This window comes from Lagenorhynchus albirostris, chromosome 11 (genome assembly GCF_949774975.1).
Source record: "Lagenorhynchus albirostris chromosome 11, mLagAlb1.1, whole genome shotgun sequence".
NCBI lineage: Eukaryota > Metazoa > Chordata > Mammalia > Artiodactyla > Delphinidae > Lagenorhynchus > Lagenorhynchus albirostris.
The window spans coordinates 97,184,754-97,207,676 of NC_083105.1; the positions used below are offsets into that span (position 1 = coordinate 97,184,754).

At 41.4% G+C, this 22,923-nt stretch overlaps 1 pseudogene; it reads right to left on the reverse strand.

The window, feature by feature from the left end:
* Positions 1 to 16,806: 16,806 nt before the first annotated feature.
* On the reverse strand, positions 16,807 to 17,225 carry LOC132529172 (large ribosomal subunit protein eL28-like; annotated as a pseudogene).
* Positions 17,226 to 22,923: the final 5,698 nt, after the last annotated feature.

The window sequence follows — 22,923 nt, forward strand, 5'->3', positions numbered from 1 at the left end:
TATTTTATTCTTTTTTTTTGGTATTAGATCTTCAAAATCCAATCTTCATTTTACACTTACAGCACATCTTAATTGAGACTAAATTTTCAAGGATCAAGGAGAAATGTAGTCCTATTAATTAGGCTGTGTTTAACAAAAACATTTTACACAACTTAAAACTTTTTTTTACGCTGCTTCAATTTTTTTTTAATTGAAGTATAGTTGATTTACAATATTATGTTAGTTTCAGGTGTACAACATAGTGATTCAATATTTTTATAGCTTATACTCCATTTAAAGGTATTACAAAATATTGGCTATGTTCCCTGTGCTGTACAATACATCCTTGTCGCTTATTTATTTTATACACAGTAGTTTGTGCCTCTCAATCCCCAACCCCTGTTTTGCCCCTCCTTCCCTCTCCCCACTGGTAACCACTAGTTGATCTCAATATCTGTGTGTCTGTTTCTGTTTTACTATTTCATTTCTTTGTTTTATTTTGTAGATTCCACATATAAATGATAACATACAGTATTTGCCTTTGTCTACACTGCTTCAATTTTTAAATACAAACTTTTTTCTTTAATGTTTCTTTTTTTATCGAGGTATAATTGATATACAACATTATATTGGTTTCAGGTGTGCAACATGATTCAATGTTTGTAAACACTGTGAAGTGATTACCTTAATAAGTCTAGTTAACATCTGTCATCATATACAATTACAGAATTTTTTTCTCTTGTGATGAGAATTTTAAAAATTTTAAAGTTAGCAACTTTCAAGTATACAATACAGTATTATTAACTATAGTCGTCAATGCTGTACATCACTATAACTTATTTATTTTATAACTGGGAGTTTGTGCCTTTTGACTCCCTTCTATTTTGCCTTCCCCAGCCCTTTGCCTGTGGCAACCACAAATAAACTGTTCTCTGTACCTATGGGTTTTTTTTTTTAGATTTTACATATAAGTGAGATCATATAGTATTTGTCTTTCTCTGCCTGACTTACTTCACTTAGCATGATCCCCTCTAGGTCCATTCATGTTGCTGTAAATGGCAAGATTTCATCCTTTTTTATGGCTGAGTAATATTCCATGGACACTTAGGTTGTTTCCCTATCTTGGCTATTGTAGATACTGCTGCAATGAACGTGGGGGAGCATATATCTTTTCTAGTTAGTGTGTTCATTTTCTTTGGATAAATAGAAGTAGAACCACTGGATCATATGGTAGTTCTATTTTTAATTTTTTTTTTTAAGAATTTGGGGATTAAAAAAATATATATTTATTTGGCTACGCCAGGTCTTAATTGCAGCATGTGGGATCTTCCTTGCAGCAGGCGGGCTCTTTTAGTTGTGAAATGTGGGATCTAGTTCCCCCACCAGGGATCGAACCTGGGCCCCCTGCATTGGGAGCGTGGAGTCTGTAGTCTTAACCACTGGACCACCAGGGAAGTCCCTATTTTTAATTTTTTGAGGAACCTTCATATCATTTTCCATAGTGGCTGCACCAATTTACATTCCTACCAACAGTGTAGGAGAGTTTCCTTTTCTCCAGATCCTCACTAACACTAATTATTTCTTCTCTTTTTGATGACAGCCACTCTAACAGATGTGAGGTGATATCTCACTGTGGTTTTGATTTGCATTCCCTTAATCATCACTTAATGATTAGTGATGTTGAGCAACTCTTCATGTAGTTTTTTGCCATCTGTTTGCCTTCTTTACAAAAATGTCTATTCAGATCCTCTGTCCGCTTTTTAATTGGAAGGATTTTTTTTCTTTTGCTATTAAGTTGTATGAGTTCTACTTTTTTTTTTTTTTTTTTTTTGCGGTACGCGGGCCTCTCACTGTTGTGGCCTCTCCCGTTGCGGAGCACAGGCTCCGGACGCACAGGCTCAGTGGCCATGGCTCACGGGCCCAGCCGCTCCGCGGTATGTGGGATCTTCCCGGACCGGGGCACGAACCCATGTCCCCTGCATCGGCAGGCGGACTCTCAACCACTGCGCCACCAGCGAAGCCCCTACATATGTTTTGAATATTAACCCCTTATCAGATACATGATTTGCAAATATTTTCTCCCATTCAGTAGGTTGCCTTTTCATTTGTTGATGATTTCCTTTGCTGTGCAGAAACTTTTTAGTTTGATGTAGTCTAAATACAAACTTAAATGAATTAAAATGGGACAAAATTAACAATTTTCCTCAGCTGCACTCACCACATTTCAAGTGCTCAGTACCCAACCTATCATTCCAGTATTGTCTAGAGCATAGACTATACACCCAAGAAGTATATCTCCTTTTACCTAAGCCAAACGGAACTATTTGTCAGTTTTCAAACAGTTTCAAACATTTCCTGCCTCACAGTTTTTACTTTGCTATTGTCTCTGACTTAAAAATCCTTTTCACTCCTGCTTGTAAAAATCGTTTTCATCCTTCAAGGGTCAATTAAAATGCGAGATCGTCACAGCCAAAGGAAGGCCATTTGAAGATTATACATGTTATGGTACTCCATTCTATCTTGAATTTTAGATATCTAGGTTGGAACTCCATGGGAGCATCATCTGGTTTGGGTTTTCTGGTCTGGTCCAGAATAGAATAGGGTTCCAATACATGTTAGTTGAATCAATGAACGGTTGTATGTTGATTTTAATTCTTTTTAAAGAAGATTAATTAATTAATTTTGCAGCATGCGGGATCTTTGTTGTGGCGTGAGGGATCTTTTAGCTGTGGGTGTGGACTTCTTCCCCGACCAGGGATCAAACCCGGGCCCCCTGCATTGGGAGTGCGGAGTCTCACCCACTGGACCACCAGGGAAGTCCCGTTGTATGCTGAAGTTGTAGAAATATGTGGAAATTGCCAGGTGATGGAAAAACTGATGAAGTCCTTTCAGAGAGATGTAGGATCAAGGCAATGGAACAACAGTAAGAACAGGTTCAAATTTAACTGAAGCACTGCTTCCTCTAGAACCTTGCCTGATTCCTCAGTCTGCTCCTGCATATTTTAATTGTCTTCCTTGTCTATCTCCCTCATTCACATTTCCCTTAAGAGTAGGGATTTTGGACTTCCCTGGTGGTGCAGTGGTTAAGAATCCGCCTGCCAATGAAGGGGAAACAGGTTCGAGCCCTGGTCTGGGAAGATCCCACACGCCACGGAGCAACTAAACCTGTGAGCCACAACTACTGAGCCCGCACACCACAATGAAGAGTAGCCCCCACGCGCCGCAACTAGAGAAAGTCCGCGCGTAGCAACGAAGACCCAATGCAGCCAAAAATAAATAAATTTAAAAATTAAAAATAAATAAATAAAGTAGGACTCCTGTTTAAAAAAAAAAAAGAGTAGGGATTTTTTTTCTTTTCTCCAGTCTCGGCTCCACATAAGGCTGGACATGTGAATAAACAACTGAATGAACAAATGAACAAATTAAAACTTATCGATATGAGTTCCTATTTGCTTGAGGAAGAGCATAGTCATGTTTCCTGACCACACAAACAGGACAAGGCTGGCAGTGAAAGTAAACTCAGTGAGTGACATGAAGCCATAACCAATTATGTGGGGCTCTTTACACGCCTGAGAGCGATCATTGAATATATAATATAGCACTGCTGCAAGACTAAACCACAGACTATTGTGCTCATAACTGACCTGCTAAAATCATTCCACATGGTATGATGAAAATCAGTCCACATGGGACAAAATATTGACATCAGGATTGCTTTGGAAAACCTGGGGAATCTGGTCATTATGTTGATTTTAGAGGTCTCACCAACAGTCTGTAATTTTTATAAAAATAAATATATGTATTCTTTAATTTTTGGCTGTGTTGGGTCTTTGTTGCTGTGCACGGGCTTTCTCTGGTTATGGTGAGCGGGGGCTACTCTTCGTTGTAGTGTGCGGGCTTCTCATTGCAGTAGCTTCTGTTGTTGTGGAGTACGGGCTCTAGGCACGCAGGCTTCAGTAGTTGTGGCACGCGGGATCAGTAGTTGTGGCTCGTGAGCTCTAGAGCACAGGCTCAGTAGTTGTGGCACACCGGCTTAGTTGCTCTGAGGCATGTGGGATCTTCCCGGACCAGGGCTTGAACCCGTCCCCTGCATTGGCAGGTGGATTCTTAACCACTGCGCCACGAGGGAAGCCTCTGTAATTTTTTAAACTTTTAAAGTTTGTAAGTGCTTAGCACATAAAAAGATTTCATGTTTGTTGTATTGATTACAGAGCACAGAGAGACACAATACTCTTTTTTTTTAAAAAAATAATAAGTTTCAATAGGACTTTAAACCTGCCAGCCACAGGCCCTTTCATTTTATCTTAGCCACTTTTGTCACTCAGATGCATTAAAACATTGTCTATAGTTTTAACAGCTGATGTCTTAATGTTGACCAAAATTCTTTTTGAATTTCATTTAAAGAAATTTTTGTTGGGACTTCCCTGGTGGTGCAGTGGTTAAGAATCTGCCTGCTAATGCAGGGGACACGGGTTCGAGCCTTGGTCCGGGAAGATTCCACATGCCACGGAACAACTAAGCCCGTGCACCACAACTACTGAGCCTGTGCTCTAGAGCCTGCAAGCCACAGCTACTGAGCCCTCGTGCCACGACTACTGAAGCCCGCGTGCCTAGAGCCCGTGCTCCGCAACAAGGGAAGCCACCACAATGAGAAGCCCGCGCACTGCAACGAAGAGTAGCCCTCACTCACCGCAACTAGAGAAAGGCGGCACGCAGCAACAAAGACTCAATGCGGCCAAAAATAAAATAAATAAATAAATTTTTTTAAAAAAAAGAAATTTTTGTTTTTGCCTAGTATCACTCACTAGTCTCCAATGCCAGGATCCGTTGTGGGCTGTGACTCACAAGGAGGGTAGCACTGGTGCACTGCAGCCAGCTCCTGAGAGCCAGTTGTGCACACTGCTTCCCAGCTCTGTGTTCAGTGAAATCACGCAGGTAGCTAGACGTCTATCACAGTGTGGGTATTTATACCATGGAAACTGGCAAATGCTACAAATCAGATATTTCTTCTTTTTCCTTCTTTCTTTCTTTTTTTTAAGCCCAGAATCCTAACCACTAGGCCATTAGGGAACTACCTTTTTTTTCTTTCCTTCTTTCCATTTTTTTTTTTTTTTTTTTTGCGGTACGCGGGCCTCTCACTGTTGTGGCCTCTCCCGTTGCGGAGCACAGGCTCTGGACGCGCAGGCTCAGCGGCCTAGCCGCTCCGCGGCATGCGGTATCTTCCCGGACCAGGGCACGAACCCGTGTCCCCTGCATCGGCAGGCAGACTGTCAACCACTGCGCCACCAGGGAAGCCCCCATTTTTTTTTTTTTTTTAAAGCACTGATTTAACAGTGATTCCACTGAAAGTAAATAAGGCTTCTTAGAGAAATAGCTGATTCCATACCTGAGGCTAAGAGATAGATAAGGCTGGAACATCTTACTGTGTCAGGAAGCGTAGAAGTTTTCAAAGATCAATGTAGCCATGTCAGAAGGACACAGGAGTCAATTTAAAAGGGACTCCTACTGGCCAAAGCTACGATAATTTGGGCATCAAAAAGAGAATACTGTCTGAGGTTAACATATTGTAAAGCTAAAAAATCTATAATGATACCAAAAAAAAAAAGGTAACATCATGTAGTCTAAAATGAAAGTGAATAGAACGTATTTCCGCTAAACCTTATTATTCAATCATATTTTTTTAAATAAAGAAATAAATTTATTTATTTTTGGCTGCATTGCTTCTTTGTTGCTACGCGGGCTTTCTCTAGCTGCGGCGAGCGGGGCTACTCTTCATTGCGGTGAGTGGGCTTCTCATTGAGGTGGCTTCTCTTGTTGTGGAGCACGGGCTCTAGAGTGCAGGCTCAGTAGTTGTGGCACGTGGGCTTCAGTAGTTGTGGCTCATGGGCTCAGTAGTTGTGGCTCGCAGGCTCTAGAGCACAGGCTCAGTAGTTGAAGCCCGGCACTGTTGTTTCTTGACTGCTCCTCCCTTGTCTCTGCATCTCTTCCCTTCCCTGATTAACAAGTGTTTGAACCTGACCTCTAGTACTCAGGGAAAGTCAAGAAACGGGGGACACAGAAAGGCTTTCATGCTCAGGGGCCCCATAGGGTCCTGCTCAGTTTCAGTCCCACAGATTAAAGGCTCAGTCTCACAAGACTGTCCCCACGTCAGCTGCCAATTGAAAGTCTGAGTTGTTACTTGTGCTTCCGAATGACTGGCTGTAAATTGGAGGTTCCTATCACCCGTTTCCTGGGTTCAATCAATGTGCCATACTGGCTCACAGAATTCAGAGAATGTTTACTTACATTTACCAGTTAATTACACAGGATATTATAAAGTATTCAGATGAAGAGTGTCACCTGCAGATTGGCACTCGCCATCTACCTCTACAAGGATCAAATTATGAGCTGCTGCAGGTGCTGACATTTAACAGCCCCCTGAAAGGAGTTCAGGGTGGAGAGCAGAAATGAGGCACTCTGTGCTCTGGGAAGAAAACTGGCAGAACAGGTCTTCAGATAGTTAGATATTTTCAGGAGCCGATTTTATGAGCCCAATTCTTGCATCTCCTCATACCTAGAAAAGCACTAAAATCCTTCATGGTGACGTCTGCTCCTCGTGACTAGCAGAAACCTTCTGCCAAAAAATACGTGCTGGATTGCATGTACTTACACTTCACCAAAATCACATATATACTGACCTTCCCCCTCACCTCTTTGGAGCAGTTTCTCAGAGCTATCTGAAATGCTGTCTCCCGGGCTATAGTCCTCATTTTGCCCCAAATCAAACTTAACTCACAACTCTCACCTTGTGCATTTTTTTTTCTGTCAACAAGAGGTACATAGATAGGGCAAGGTCTGGAAAGATCCTAAGAGCAGAAACCTCTGTCTGCATGGAACTGGGATGCACCACACTCTCCAAATATGGAAATGATCATCAACCTGGAAACTCATCAAATCTCTTTGTTCCAGAGTTTTGTTTTGCTTTTTTTTTTTTTTTTTTGGGCTGCCTTGGGTCTCCGTTGCTGCACACGGGCTTTCTCTAGTTGTGGCGAGCGGGGTCTGCTCTTTGTTGTGGTGTGCGGGCTTCTCATTGCAGTGGCTTCTCTTGTTGCGGAGCACGGGCTCTAGGTGCACGGGCTTCAGTAGTTGCAGCTTGTGGGCTCTAGAGCGCAGACTCAGTAGTTGCGGCATGCGGGCTCAGTAGTTGTGGCGCACGGGCTTAGTTGCTCTGCATCATGCGGGATCTTCCCAGACCAGGGCTCGAACCCGTGTCCCCTGCATTGGCAGGCAGGTTCTTAACCACTGCGCCACCGGGGAAATCCCTGTTCCAGAGTTTTTGTACAGTTTAACCTGTAGCTCCTCCTTGCCCCAACCTAGAGGTCAGTGGGTAGTGTTAAAAGTGTTAACCCTCTAATCGTTTGGTCTCTCTGGTGACCAGCCCCATCTTTAGGCTATCCGGGGGCCGCACCCTGAATCACTTCACTGGCATAAATTTAGGTGTGTCCCAACGGGCTCCTTATGAATAACAGACATTCCTACCAGTCAGGAAATTCCAAGGGTTTTAGGAGATTTTATGCCAGTCTTGGAGACAGAGACCAAGTATATTTCTTATTAAATCACCCAGCCTTAGAAAACAAATACAAATGGTTATTTAAAAATTTATAAGTAGTTAGGTATAGTTGAAACATAAAGGTATATGTGGGAGAATAGCAGAAAAAAGACTGACTCTTAGGCAAGGGAATATATGTGGTTTCTAAGAGCAAAGACTTCAGAGCCAGAGTGCCTAGTTATAAATCTGGTCGATATCACTTACCAGCTACGTGTCAGCCTAGGCGAGTTATTTTCTCATTTAATAAAATGGGTTCTTTGTGTCTATCAGACTCGTTAGTAGTTAATGCATGTTAACTGGTATGGTAGTCGTTTTCCTTAAGCGGCTCAGTTTAACACAGTGTTTAATAAATGTGTATTAAATAAATTATATAGTATAGATGAAAAGAATCTGAAATCTTTCTAAAAATTAGTAATGTTAAAACTTCAATTCTGACAGCCACAGGTCCCTTTTTATTTTATAGTAGCCGTAACTTCAAGGCCTTGAACTTTTTGAGATTCTAAGAAAGATAACTTTAAAGACTCCTGGCCCTGATAGAATTTTTCATATTCTCAGGGATGTACACTTTCTAAGAATACTTAAAATTACATCCACTTAAATTTAGGGTATTACCTTTGCCTTTGACTTGAGGCTATATTTCGAAAATCATTCTACCAACATTCTCCTTGAGTCAGAAAATGCCTTCTAAATGGTACATTTATGTTTAGTTGTTTTTGTATTGCTCATGAATAAAATATATGAGTAAATATGATTGAATAGGGACTTCCCTGGTGGCGCAGTGGTTAAGAATCCGCCTGCCAATGCAGGGGACACGGGTTCGAGCCCTGGTCCGGGAAGATCCCACATGCCGCAGAGCAACTAAGCTGGTGTGCCACAACTACTGAGCCTGCGCTCTAGAGCCCATGAGCCACAACTACTGAGCGTGCGTGCTGCAACTACTGAAGCCCGTGCACCGCAACGAAGGGTATCCCCCACTCGCCGCAACTAGAGAAAGCCCGTGCACAGCGACAAAGACCCAATGCAGCCAAAAAAATAAATCAATACAATAAATAAATTAAAAAAAAAATAAAGAAACAACAGTGTTGCCTTGGGACAGGATCCTGGCTCCGCCTCAAGGGATACACGTAACAATATCTTTGAGCTCTTTTGAAAACCCCAACAAATGGAAGATGTTAACTACTTGACGAAGTAGTCTTCATTCCAGAGAGGAGGTCACAGTTTTATATCCTCGAGAACCACAGGTCATCAGGAGACAATCTGAGGCCAGATTAAGGGATGCAGGCCCTGCACACACCCTGATCCTTTATCAGCAACTCCACCCTTGAAGCATTGCTATAAAACTCCTCACCAAATCCCCCTAGGCTGGGACACACAGTTTTTGAGGCACGAGCCCACTGTGGCCCCCTTTGCCTGGCAAAGCAGCAAAGCTACTCTTTTCTACTTCACCCAAAAGTCTGTCTCCGAGATTCCATTCGGCACTGGTGCACAAGAGGCCAAGCTTTCGGCACCAGGATCTGATGCTAGGATCAGGTAGACAGTGTGGAACACTGTCTACACACAAGTAGACAGTGCGGGACAGTTAAACTGGTAGGGTAACCAGTTTGTGTCAGCTGAGAATTGGAGAATTGCTTGGTGGTGTGGAAAAACACACATCAGAGGTTGCCATAACATTACACCAGACTGGGTGGCTCAAACAACAGAAATGTATTTTCTTGCAGTTCTGGAGGCTGGAAGTTCAAGATCAAGGTGTTGACAGGTTTGGCTTCTCCAGAGGCCTCTCTCCTTGACTTGGAGATGCCAGCCTCTTGCTGTGTCCTCATACAGCCTTTTTCCCTGTGTGCATGCATCCTTGGTTAACTCTTTTTGAGGGTCTAAATTTCCTCTTATGAGGACATCAGTCAAACTGGATTGGGGCTCACCCTGAGACTCTCATTTTAACTCCATAACCTCTTTAAAGGCTGTTTCTCCTAATACAATCATATTCTGAGGTACTGGGAGTTAAGACTTCAACATGAATTTTGGAGAGACAATCGAGTTCATTATATCATGCTTCTATTGGAGACTCATTCTTTTGTGCTCTTCTATCTTGAATATCCTTGCCAACTGGCTAACTCCTGGTCAAGATCTAAGTAGATATAATTTCCTTTGTGCTATAACCTATCTCAAAAATACCTATGTGTATCCTTAGGACTGCTGAATATCTAAACAAGCTATAACCTAATTAGCAAATTACATAACATGATTATAGAAAAGATAAAGGTAGTGATTCATAGAAGTCTCAAAAGAAGGTCCCTTAGATAAGAAAATTATTTTAGGGATGTAGGTCGGCGGGACTTCATAAAATGGATTTTAGGTGATCCAAGTTCCTTTATTTCCCGAGAATCATTTCTTAAAATATTCAAAGATCACAACTATACTAGCATCCTTGAAGCTTTTTAAATGATAAAGCATAAAGTCAATATAAAAAATGTAAAATCAGTTTTTTGTCTGTTTAGATGACACCATCCATCTCTGAATCTGTCTAATCAGTCAACCAGCTCTCTCTGTTTGACATTAAAACACAAACAAACAAACAAAAACTCTAGTAATAGTCTAGGCTAGTCTGCTTTATTGGTAAGCACCTACTGTTGAGGATTTGTTACCCTTACTCGTTAATGTTACAGCCTATACTCCTAATCTAAATAGGTGTCTTGAAATGTATGCTTTTGGTCAATATTTTATGTCTTAGAACATCTCTGTTTATATGTCTAGGTCTGTTGTTAATGTTAAACTGGGTATAGTAATCCCCCTTATCTGTGGGAGATATGTTCCAAGATATCTAGTGAATGCTTAAAACTGTGAATAGTACCAATCCCTCTGTATACTGTGCTCTTTCATATACATACATATGAGTATACAGTGTGCATACGATAGACAAAGGCCTGATTCACTCCCTGGGTGGGACGGAGGTGGACAGCACAAGATTTCATCATGCTACTCAGAACAGCACACAATTTTAAACTTACAAACTGTTTATTTTTGGAATTTTCTATTTAATACCTTCAGGCTGCAGTTGACCATGGGTAACTGAAACCTCAGAAAGCAAATAAAGCAAAAACCAGCAAATAAAGCAAAAAAGCAAATAAAGCTAAGTGTATTTAGCATATACAAGTCTATTACCATACCATACCAGATTATTGTGTGTATTACTTAATATATTCTGAATATCTGAAAAAGTGATGAATAAATGTTTTTGAGAGAGTTGAATAAATAAATGGTAATTTCTAGAGAGTAATTTCTCAGGATTTGACTAGGACTGAGCATAGTTTTAATTGTATTTACAGCCTGACTGTCTCTAAAAAGGATATGTTAACAAACAAAAGAAGAGTGGCCTGTATAGCTGATTCACTTTCCTGTACAGCAGAAACAAACACATTATAAAGCAACTACACTCCAATAAAAATTAGTAAAAAAAAAGAATAGTGGTCCTGTATTTCTTAAACACAAAATACTCATTTGATGATGGAAACAGGTGGTTAAAGTTTGATATTACTCACCACTAAGATGATTAATTCCCTCCAGACTCATTCTATAAGTCCAGCATTACCCTACCAAAACTAGATAAGGACATTACAAGAAAAGACAGCTACAAACCAGTATTTCTCATGAACATAGATACTAAAATCCTTAAAAAAAATTACCAAAATTTCATAAAACAATGAATAGAAATAATCATACATCATGACCACCTGGGATTTATCCCAGGTATGCAAAGCTGCTCAGTATTTGAAAATCAATGTACTCCATCACATGAACAGGCTAAAAAAGAAAAATCACGTGATCATATCAATAGATACAGAAAAAGTACTTGACAAAATCCAAAGCCTATCATGATAAAAACTCTAAGTGAAGTAGGAACAGAGGAGAACTTTCTTAACTTGATAAAGAACATCTACAAAAAAAACTAAATCAAAACAAAAAAACCATGTAGCTAACAACATACTTAAATGGTTGAGAAACTCAAAGCTTTCCCACTAAGATCAGGAACAAGGTAAGGTTGTCTCCCCTCACAACTACTATTCAACATTGTTCTAGAAGTACTAGCTAATGTAATAAGACAAGAAAAGGAAATAAAATGTATATAGATTGAGAAGGATGAAATAAAACTGCCTTTGCTTGAACGTGACATGATCGTCCATGCAGAAAATCCAAAAGAATTCACAAAAAAATTTCTATAACTAATAGACAATTATTGCAAGGTTGCAAGATACAAGGTTAATATACAAAAGCCAATCACATTCTTATATACGAGAGATAAAAAAGTGGAATTTGAAATTTAAAAAGCAATATCATTTATATTAGCATCCATAAAAGTAAATAACTAGATAAAAATCTAACAAAATATGTACCAGACCTATATGAGGAAAACTACAAAACTCTGATGAATGAAATCATAGAACTAAATAAATGGAGAGGTAGTATACGTTCATGGATAGGAAGAATCAATATTACCAAGATGTCTGTTCTTATCAACTTGATCTATAGATTCAGTGCAATCCCAATCAATATCCCAGCAAGTTAATTTTTGGATATTGAAAAAGTGATTCTAAAGTTTATATGGGGCTTCCCTGGTGGTGCAGTGGTTAAGAATCCGCCTGCCAAACGCGCAGGCGACACGGGTTTGAGCCCTGGTCCGGGAAGATTCCACGTGCCATGGAGCAACTAAGCCTGTGCACCACAATTACTGAGCCTGCCCTCTAGAGCCAGCAAGCCACAACTACTGAGCCTGCATGCCACACCTACTGAAGCCTGTGCACCTAGAGCCCATGCTCCACAACAAGAGAAGCCACTGCAATGTGAAGCCCACACACTGCAGCAAAGAGTAGCCACTCGCAACTAGAGAAAGCCCGTGTGCAGCAACAAAGACCCAATGCAGCCAAAAATAAATAAAAAGAAAAAAAATCCTAAAGTTTATATGAAGAGGCAAAAGACCCAGAATAGACAACACAGTACTGAAAAAGAAGAAAAAAGTTGGAGGACTGACACTACCTACCCAACTTCAAGACTTACTGTAAAGCTTCAATAATCAAGACATTGTGGTACTGGTGAAGGAATAGACAAATAGATCAATGGAACAGAACAGAGAGCCCAGAAATAGAACCACATGAATATATAGAGTCAAATGATTTTTGACAAAGAAACAAAGGCAACAAAATGGAGCAGAGACAGTCTCCTCAACAAATGGTGCTAGAACAGCAGGACATACACACACACACAAATTAATCTAGACACAGACCTTACCTTTCACAAAAATTAACTCAAAATGGATCATAGGTCTAAATATAAAACAGAAAACTATAAAACTCTTAGAAGATAGCAGAGAAGAAAATCCAGATGACCTTGGATATAGAGATACCTTTTTAGGTACAGAACCAAAGGCACAATCCATGAAAGCAATAATTGATAAGTTGGGCTTTATTAAATTAAAAATTTCTGCTTTCCAAAAACACTGTCAAGAGAATGAGAAGATAAGCCACAGATTGAGAGAAAATATTTGCAAAAGACACATCTAATAAAGGACCATTATCCAAAATATACAAAGAACTCTTAAAACTCAACAAGAACACAACTAAATGTTCTTTAATCATAAAAAAACCCTCAACGATAATAAAACAAACAACCTGATTAAAAAATATGCCAGGGCTTCCCCGGTGGCGCAGTGGTTAAGAATCCACTTGCCAATGCAGGGGACATGGGTTCGAGCCCTGGTCCAGGAAGATCCCACATGCCGTGGAGCAACTAAGCCCGTGTGCCACAACTACTAAGCCTGCGATCTAGAGCCCGAGTGCCACAACTACTGAGTCCACGCACCAAAACTACTGAAGCCTGCGTGCCTAGAGCCCATGCTGTGCAACAAGAGAAGCCACCACAATGAGAAGCCCGCACACCGCAACAAAGAGTAGACCCCGCTCGCCGCAACTAGACAAAGCCCGCACACAGCAATGGAGACCCAACGCAGCCAAAAATAAATTAATTAAATAAATTAATTAAAAAAATAGGCCGAAGACCTTAACAGACACCCCACCAAAGAAGATATGTTGATGGCAAATAAGCATTTGAAAAGATGCTGCACTCATATGTCATAAGGGAAATGCAAATTAAAACAATGATGAGATACCACTACACACCGATTAGAATGGTCATTGAAACACTGACAATACCAATTGCTGGCAAGGATGTGGTGCAATAGGAACTCTCATTCATTGCTGGTGGGAATGCAAAATGGTGCAGCCACTTTGGAAGACAGTTTGGTAGTTTCTTACAAAACTAAACATACTCTTACCATATAATCCAGCAATCTCACTCCTTGGTATGTACCCAAAGAAGTTGAAACTTATGTCCACACAAAAACTTGCACACAGATGTTTATAGCAGCTTTACTCATAATTGCCAAAACTTGGAGGCAACCAAGGTATCCTCCAATAGGTGAATGTATAAACAAACTGTGGTACATCCAGACAATGGAATGTTATTCAGCACTAGAAGGAAATGAGCTATCAAACCAGGAAAAGACATGAAGGATCTAAGGATCCTTCCCTAATGCATCCCTAATGCATGTTAATAAAATAAAGATGCCAATCTGAAAAGGCTACATACTGTATAATTCCAACTCTATGACTTTCTGCAAAATGCAAAACCATGGAGACAGTAAAAAGATCACTGATTGCCGGTGGTTGAGAGTGGGTGATGAGAGGAGGGATGAATAGTTGCAGCACAGAGGTTTTTAAGGGCAGTGGAAATATTCTATATGATACTGTAATGATGGATATACATGTCATTACCATTTGCCCAAATCCATAGAACGTACAAGACCAAGAATGAACCCTAATGTGAAGTCTGGATCTTGGGTGATTGTGATGTGGCAATGTACACTCATCAATTGTAACAAGTGTACCACTCTGGTGGGAGATGTTTTTAATGGGGGAGGCTATGCATTTGTGGGGGAAGAGGGTGTATGGAAAAAAAATCTCTGTACCTTCCTTTTAATTTTGCTTTAAACCTCAAACTGCTCTAAAAAAAAAAAAATCTTAAAAAAAAATTACCAATTCCCTATACAAGCAATTTTCTCCAATCTTGAAAGCAGAAGCTGTGCTCATTTCATTTCGTATCTCTTCCTCCAACACCATTTCCATCACCCTCTCAATACTTGGCACAGTTCATTATTTAGAGTATTTTGGAGGAATTAAATAATTTCACTTTGGAGAAAGACAGTTCTGTATGGAAGAGAATGTACTGATTGGACATAAACTCTTATTGGTAAACTACAATGGCAACTAAAAGTTTATAATCTGTCTCTTGTCAATTTCACCAACACAACTCACCTTTTAAGCCCTACCTAATCAGTTAACTAGGCTTGCTCCTTGTCAATTTTTAAATGAAATTCAATTATTAATTTCTATTGAACAATTAATTCATAAGAATGTCTTATGAAAACAACAATGAACTTTGCTGTTTAATACCATACCCCAAAGTTCTTTGAACATATGCCCTTATTTAGTACTGTCTCTTCAGAAACTTCATTTCATGCTTTTAAGTCTGTCGTCAATGCGAAGTGATTTTTTTTGGATCAAGTACTTTTTTTTTTTTTCTTTTGGCCACACCCCATGGCTTGCGGGATTCTAGTTTCCCAACCAGAGATTTAACCTGGGCCCACAGCAGTGAAAGCGCGGAGTCCTAACCACTGAACCACCAGGAAACTCCTTGGATCAAGTACTTTTGAATATTTGCAGAAATTAAATTGATTCTACCATACCATAGCATCATGTTTATTATACTTATTGCTAATAATCAATAATAAGTCAGAATATGCTCTGAACAATAGCTAGGAAGATAAATAGGTCATTATAGTTGACAAAGGCAGAGCTGAAGAAAAAGGAAGAACCAGGTTACTAAGAGGGGGAAGTGTGTGTCTATGTCACAATTCAAACCAAGGAAAAAAAAAAAACAACCCACTACCTTATACAACAACTGCCCACAATTCAGCCCCAAACTCTCCCCAGTGCCAACAGACACCCCACCAAAGATATTAAATGGAAAGTTCCAGGAATAATTCATAAGTTTAAAACTGCACGCCGCTTTGAGTAGCATGATGAAACCTTGTGTCATCCCGCTCCGTCCCACCTGGGGAGTGACATGCTAGACTAATTCTGAAAGTAAGCAGCACAGAGAAAAACCTCTGGGTTTATATAGAGAGACCCTCTCCAGTGTTTTCATAACTGGGCTTCTTCCAGGATTAGAGCCAAAAGAGACTCTCTCTCCTTGCTGAGCATCTTAGTGCTCCCCTGAAATGATCACCCACCACTGAAGCAGAAGCTCCTCTCTGACACCTCCCCTTACTGTGCTGCCTTGGACATTTTTTTTTTTTTTTGCGGTACGTGGGCCTCTCACTGCTGTGGCCTCTCCCGTTGCGGAGCACAGGCTCCGGACGTGCAGGCTCAGCGGCCATGGCTCACGCGCCCAGCCGCTCCGCGGCATGTGGGATCTTCCCGGACCGGGGCACGAACCCGTGTCCCCTGCATCGGCAGGTGGACCCTCAACCACTGTGCCACCAGGGAAGCCCTGTTTACCCTTTTTTAACACCCAGCAGAGACTTGGCACTATTAAGCTACCTATTTCCTCTTATTATCAACACTAGGACGAATAGGTAAGGTGAGAGAATAATTACAGTGTAGTGTAGTTGACTGGGCAGAGGATTAGAAGTCAAAAGAGTGAAATCTGAGTCCCACCTCTGGAACATGAGGCATTTAGACATTTGAACTGGTCATTTAACTTCTCTATATCTCAATTTCAGTATTTAACTGGAGGTCATAATACCCAGCTCAAAGAATTTTTGGGATAAAGAAATCAGATAATGCAAGTGGAAAGAAACCTGATAAACTCTAAAGCCCTAGCAGTCATTTAGTCAGTCATTTATGCATTTTTCATCAACTGTTTATTGAATACCTACTGCATGCTAGCTACAGTTCTAGGCACAAGCTATATGAACGTCGCTAAGACAATGTCCCTCTCCTCACAGGGCTTAAAATTTAATGTAGAAGGCCTGTGAGAGGTTAATTTTATGAGCCAGCCTGGCTGGGCCACCATACCTAGATATTTGGTCAAGCATTATTCTGGATGTTTCTGTAAGGGTGTTTTGTTGTTGTTGTTTTGTTTTGTTTTTCCCCCCGGCTGACAGCTTTATTGCTGTGGGGAAGGGGACAGATGGCTCAGGAGCTCTTGGTGGGATGGGTCCGCTTCCTCGGCACCATCACAGGCTTCTGGCTGCGCAGGACGTTGCTGGCTCTGCAGAGGGCGGCCGTGCGCAAATCCGGGCGCTACTTGTTGTTTCGGATTATGTGCCAGATGCTGGTGAGGGTGGCCCGGGCCTTCTTGTTGATGCTGGTCCGCACGTAGGAGGTGGCCAGCTTTCGCGGGTTGGATCTCTGCTTCGTGACCGCCACGACCCCTTTGCCGGCCGCCGCCGGCTCCACGCCCACAGTCTTGCGGTGAATGAGCTCATTGTAGCGGAAGGAGTTGCGGGCCTTCAGGTTATTGGGCTCGGTTGGCACATCTGCCTCTTCCTCTTGATCAAGAAGCTGGAGCACTTCTGCACGACCATCCATTGCAGATGCGCGGACATGGCGGCACCTCCTCTCGTTGCGACGGCCGGAGATGGAAAGAGGGGGGTTTTTGGGGATGAGATTTACATTGAAGTGATGGATTTCGAGTACAGCTGGTTGTCTTCCATAATGTGGGTAGGCCTTGTCTAATCAGTTGAAGACCTAACAAGAACAAAGGAGGGACACCTTCCTCCCCATCCCAACCCGGTCCCCCGCAAGAAGAATTCTACCAGCAGACTGTTTCGGACTTCAGCTGCAACGCCAGCTTTCCTGAGGCTCTAGCTTGATGGCCTTTGTACTTGAACTGCAGCAATGGCTCTTCCTTGGTCTCCAGCCTGCCACCCACCCTGCAGATTTTGGACTTGCCAACTTCTATAATCACATGAATAAATCCCTCAAAAAAAATCTTTTTCTACCTACAAGTGTCCCCTGCTTTTCGAAAGTACACTTTATGACACTTCGCTTTCATGAAAGATACACAAACATTAGTACCTGTTTTCAGTAACCAAAAGAAATCGGAAGAGGATTTGCACTTTCAGAGTAAAAGGTGAAAAGTGAAAAGAGCATTAAGTAAGCATTTGTTTTGCAAGAGCCAGTATAGAGACAGCAGCCAGCCCCAGCTTTGAGAGCGGCGCTGCAAGTTCCTTCCCCAGGATTTACACTCAGCATTGCAGCGTCAAGCTGCCATAGTTTTGAACTACGATTCTGAGCATCTCTGCTTTATCTTGGTTTATTCTGTGCACCCGTTAGCAAGATGTGTCCTAAGGTAATTGCCTCTTTGTTTTATGCCATTTCAGCTTAAGAAAGGTTTCATACGAAGGCTGTACTTCCGGATAACTGGGAAAAAACCTGTATTTACACATTCTGTTGGTTCTGTTTCTTTGCAGAACCCTGACTAATACAGATTTTGGTACCAAGAAGTGGGGTGCTGCTATAACAAATACCTAAAAATGTGGGTAGAGGCTGGAGGAGTTTTGAGACACACGGTAGAAAAAGCCTAGATCACCAGGAAGAAATGGTTGGTAGGAATATGAATGATAAAGGTGATTCTGGTGAAGTCTCAGATGGAAATGAGGAACATGTTATTGAAAGTTTGGGGAAAGTTGATCCTTGTTATCAAGTACCAAAGAACTTGGTGGAATTGTGTTTTCATGTTTTGTGGAAAGTAAACTTTGTGATAAAATAGGATATTTAGCTGAGGAGATTTCTAAGCAAACTGTTAAAGGTATGATTTCCCCTTGCTGCTTATAGTAATGTGAGAGGAGAGAAATAAATTGAAGGAGGAATTGTTAGGCAAAAAGGAACCAGAAATTGAGGATTTGGAAAATTCTCAGCCTATCCATATGGCAAAAAACAAGAAAGCTTCCTCTGGAGAGGACATCGTGGGTATAGCTGGAAAATCATTTGATAAAGGGATTAGGAGTGAAATTCCTGGGTTTAATCAGCCAGCTCAGCGGAATCTAGCAATAGAGTTGGTGTTGCACCAGCAGAAACACTGCCAGACTAGACTAAAAGGTGAAGAGATAAGACAAATTGAAGGAAGGCTATCAGACCTCTGAGATTCCACAGGATAGGGCAATCGATCTATCAACATGTGTTATCCTTTAAGGGAAGAGTGACCCTGATTCATGATGGTATCATGGGAATGATATCAGAGAGCTGCCACTCCCACCACAGACCCAGAGCACACAGGCCATTAGGGCAAGGCTCTCTCCTCCTCAGTTTCAGTGGGTTCAGGCCAGTGGCCAGGGTGGAGGGAGCAACAGGGCCACCTCAGTGGGCCTGGAGGTCAGAGCACTGAGCCAATGAGAATTATTTCTGAGACTTAAAATTTAATGGAATATTGATTTCATGGATATGACAACAAAAGCACAGGCAACAAAACCAAAAATAAACAAATGGGACCACATCAAACTTAAAACTTTTGCTCATCAAAGGACACAATAACAGAGTGAAAAGGCAACATATGGAATGGGAGAAAATATTTGCAAATCATATATCTGATAAGGGGTTAATATCCAGATTATATAAAGAACTCATCAACAAAATAATCAAATAAACTGATTAGAAAATGGGCCAAGGACACGAACAGGCATTTCTTCAAAGATGATATAAAAATGGCCAACAAGCATATGAAAAGATGCTAAACATCATTAATCATCAGAGGAATGCAAATTAAAACCACAATGAGATATCTCTCTTCACACTCATTAAGATGAAAAAAAAAAAAAAAGAAAAGCTACCATCAAAAAAAAGAAAAGGAAAGCTACCATCAAGAAAAAGAAAGAAGGGGCTTCCCTGGTGGCGCAATGGTTGAGAGTCTGCCTGCCGATGCAGGGGACACGGGTTCGTGCCCCTGTCCTGGAGGATCCCACATGCCGCGGAGCGGCTGGGCCCGTGAGCCATGGCCGCTGGGCCTGTGCGTCCAGAGCCTGTACTCCGCAACGGAAGAGGCCACGACGGTGAGAGGCTCGCGTACCATACCACAAAAAAAAAAAGAAAGAAAGAAAGAAAACCAGAAAATAACAAGTGTTGGTGAGGATGTGGAGAAATTGGAACTATTGTGCACCATTGGTGGAATTATAAAATAGTGCAACTGCTATGGAAAACAGTACGTCAGTTCCTCAAAAAATTAAAAACTTCTAGGTACTGAAAGTATTGAAAGCAAGGGCTCATAGAGGTATCTGCACACCCATGTTCACAGCAGCACTATTCACAATAGCCAAAGGTGAAGCAACCCAAGTGTCCATCAGTGGTTGCATGGATAAATGAGCTGTGGTGTATACACACAATGGAATAGTATTCAGTCTTAAAAAAGAAGGAAATCTTGTCACATCCTACAACAGGATGAACCTTGAGGGTATTATGCTAACTGAACTAAATTAGTCAAAAAACACACTGTATGATTCCACTTAAATGAGATGTCTAAAGTCATCAAACTCATAGAAACAGAAAGTTGCATGGTGGTTGCCTCTAGCTGGTGCCAGGAAGAAAAGGGGACCTGTGGTTTAATGGGTACAGAGTTTCAGGTTTTTGTTTTTGTTTTTGTTTAATTTTGTTGAAGTATAGTTGACTAACAACGGTGTGTTAGTTTCAGGTGCAGAGTTTCAGTTTTGCAAGATGAAAAAGTTCTGGAGATCTGTTTCACAACAATATAAATATACTTAACATTACTGAACTGTACAATTAAAAGTGGTTAGGATGGTGAATTTTATGTTATGTGTTTGTTACCACAATAAGAAACAGAAGGGAAAAAAATCTAATGGAATTTACCTTGCCAAGTTTTGGATTTGTTTGGGCCTCTTCACCCCTTCCTTCTTTCTGACTTCTCCCATTTTGGAAAGGGACTGTCTATCCTATGTCTGTCCTACCACCGCATTTTGGAAGGACATAACGTGTCTGCTTTCAGAGGTTCACAGCTGGAGAGGAATTTTGCCTCAGGTTGAATCATACCTCGAGTCTCACTCACACCTGATTTGGATGACATTCAGGTGAGACTGTAGTTGGAATGGATACTGGAATGGGTTAAACCTTTGGGAGCTGTTAGGGTGGAGGTAATTGTACTTTACATGTGAGAAGGACATGAATTTAGGGGGGCCAGAGGGTGGGGTGTTACAGACCGAACTGTGTCCTCCTAAAATTCACATGTTGAACCCCTAACCTCCAGTACCTTAGAATGTGACTGTCTTTGGAGACAGGGCCTTTGAGGAAGTGATTAAGTTTAAGCGAAGTCATAAGAATGTGATGTAATCCAATGTGACTAGTGTTTTTATAAGAAGAGAAAGAGACACCAGGGGTGTGCACACAAAGGACAGGCCTTTTAAGGACACAGCAAGGAGGCAGCCACCTGCACGGAGACAGGTCTCAGGAGAAAACAGCCCTGATCTTGGTCTTCCAGCCTCTAGACCTATGAGAACATAAATTTCTGCTATTTAAGCCACCCAGGGACTTCCTGGAGGTCAAGTGGTTAAGACTCCACACTCCCAAAGCAGGGGGCACAGGTTCAATCCCTGGTCGGGGAACCAAGATTCCCGCATGCTGCTGTGCGGAGTGGCCAAAAAAAAAAAAAGCCACCCAGTCTGTGGTAATTTGTTATGGTAGCCCTAGCAGACTACTACAACAGACAACAAACAAACAAACAAATACATAATGTCAAGTAATGGTAAGGGAGCACTTGGAAGAATATATGAGCAAGGTACGGTAATAAAGAGCTGGGGAGGAGGGTTATTTAAGGCAGGGTGCTGAGGGTAGATCTCAGCAGAGATGACGTTTGAACAGAAACCTGAATGACGTGAGGGAGCAATTCTTGGGAGCGTTTGTGAGAAGACTGTTCCAAACGGAAGGCATTCCAAACACAAAGACACCAAGCGAAGGATGTGCTCTTGGCCTGGTGCCAAAAGACTGAGGTGCAGGAGTGCGGTGAACCGGGGGCAGAGAGGATGGAAAAACTGTTGGAGAGAGAAGTAGGAGTCTGATCACGCAGGGGCATAGTAAGTGATGGCTTGGATCCTGGATTGTACTTTAAATGCGACAGGAAGCCAGGAAGCTGCAAAGCCATTTTAGGTTTGGGGGTGAAGGAGTAACCTTAGTCGATTTATGTTTTTAAAAAGGTATTTGCTGTTGAATGGAGAAGATGAGAGAGGACAGCAAGAGTGGAAACAGAGACCAACTAGGAGGCCACCGGTCCAGGTGAGAAATGATGAGGGCTTGGACGACGGTGGTAGTAGTGGCAGTAGTGAGTCGTTGTATTTGAAATATATTTTCGAGATACAACCAACAGGAGTAACTAACTGGATGTTGGGCATGAGGAAAAAAAAAAGGAGTCAAGAATGATCCTAAGGGTTTTGGCCTGGGTAACTGGAGTTGCCATTTACTTCAGTCAGGAAAACAGAGAGAGGAGGGGTCAAATCAAGAGTTTTGTTTTAGACATGTGAAGTCTGAGATATTGTTAGGATACTCACTAATAATAGTGCACTAATAATAGAACACTCTCCTTGTTTTCCCTGGATTCTGGCAATATACAGGTACAAAAGATATGGTTCCTGCCTTTACGGTCTCATGGAAGGGGGTGGAGAGTGTCATATAAACCAATTTTTTTTAATTAATAGGTTTTATTTGGGGGGAGCAGTTTCATGTTTACAGAAAAATTGCTTAGAAAGTACCCATATACTTCCTCACCTACCGTATTATTAACATCTTGCATTAGTATGTACATTTGTTACAACTGATGAACATTAATTGACATAGCTTAGTCACCCGAAGTCCATAGTTTACGTTAGGGTTCACTCTTGGTCTTGAACACTTTACAAATTTGGACCAGTCACCCATCATTACAGTATCATATGGAATAGTTCCACTGCCCTAAAAAACTCCAGCTGTTCATCCCTCCCCCCCACCCATCCCCCACCTCCAATTCTCGGCAACTAGAGATCATTTTACTCTTTACACAGTTTCGCCTTTTGCAGAACGTCATATAGTTGGAATCATACAGCATGTCGCCTTTTCAGACTGGCTACTTTCACTTACTAATGTGCATTTTAGGGTCCTCTATGCCTTTTCATGGCTTGATAGCTCATTTCTTTTTAGTGCTGAATAATATTCCATTGTCCGGGTATACCATATTTTATCTCTTCACCCACTGAAGGACATCTCGGTTGCTTCCAAGTTTGGGCAGCTATGAGTAAAGCTGTTACAAATACTCACGTGCAGGTTTTTGTG